At 32.3% G+C, this 1,139-nt stretch overlaps 1 long non-coding RNA gene across 1 annotated transcript; it reads right to left on the bottom strand.

The window, feature by feature from the left end:
• Window positions 1–274: 274 nt before the first annotated feature.
• On the bottom strand, window positions 275–859 carry LOC105533648. Its single transcript, XR_001005146.1, has 2 exons — window positions 764–859; window positions 275–532 (listed from the first exon to the last, which is right to left on the bottom strand). It is a non-coding gene; the product is annotated as an uncharacterized LOC105533648 (long non-coding RNA).
• Between the last annotated feature and the right edge of the window lie 280 nt (window positions 860–1,139).

Raw genomic sequence — 1,139 nt, 5'->3', positions numbered from 1 at the left:
AAAAAAAAAAAAAAAAAGGAAAAATTAGAAAAGATACAAATAAATTGTAAAATATTTTATCTATGAATTGAAAAAATAAGTATTATTGAAGTGCCATATTATCCAATCTGTAGATTAAATAAACCTCCTATTAATTAAAATTGCAGTGGTACTATTTTCACAATAATGGAAAATACAATTCAAAAATTTACATGAAACTAAAATGAACTTTGAATAGCCAAAGCAACCATGAGGAAAAATAACAAAGCAGAGGGATGTCATACTTATAATTTCAAACTATGTATTTCAAGACTAGATAGTAATAAAAACGGAATGGACTGTGCAGAAAAATGAACAAACAAAATTCAACAGAAACTATTACTCTCAGACATTTCAGACCTGATGCAAAAAGAGAACTTTGAGTAATTTTAGTTTCTCAAAATCATGCAGATATTTGTGTGTCCCAAAAATTAAGGAAAAGCAGCCACATTGTACAGTCTCTTTATGCCATGAAGAGGACTTTGGCTCTCACTGTGAACTTGAAGGAAGCTCACTGAAAGAAAAGGAAAATCCTTAGAGAATTTAAAAGCATAAGACAGATGATGCTCCTTTGTAAGAGCAAAATTAAAAAAGAAAAAACAACCAAACAAAAAAACCCAGCTGCCCAAGAACTATTTCCTTTGGAACACAGCTTCCCAAATCACACTTTAAGGACTGGCTTTCTCTTTGACCTTGGGACCCCTTATCTGTGTCGTCTGTTGTATTCATTTTCACTCGCACCTACCTGGGGGTTTGGCTACCATCTCATGTCTCTTCATAGTCCAAGGTTTTTTTCCTTGCTCCAGACAGGTGATCAGGTCTGGCTTAGAAACAGGAATACCTGTTTTATTAAAAATAAAGAACATAAATCTTGCTTATATTCTCCAATTACAAGCTAGTAATGTGCTCAGCAGAAAGAATGTGATAAAATATGCTAGTAAATTAATACAAAAATACTAAGTTATAACAGAAATTTCTAAATAATTAGAAAATACTTTCAACTTGTAGGTTTCTTAATTTCACTATCTGGTTCTACTGAATCAAAAATTGGTGGTGGCAATCAGATTTTCAGGTGGGGGGCACCATTTTTTTTTGCCCTTAATTTTTTGGATTCCCCCTTA

Source organism: Mandrillus leucophaeus, unplaced genomic scaffold, assembly GCF_000951045.1.
Source record: "Mandrillus leucophaeus isolate KB7577 unplaced genomic scaffold, Mleu.le_1.0 Scaffold12712, whole genome shotgun sequence".
NCBI classification, from domain to species: Eukaryota; Metazoa; Chordata; class Mammalia; order Primates; family Cercopithecidae; genus Mandrillus; species Mandrillus leucophaeus.
Note: the sequence above shows the minus strand (reverse complement) of the source record. Positions and strands in the feature narration are given on the sequence as shown.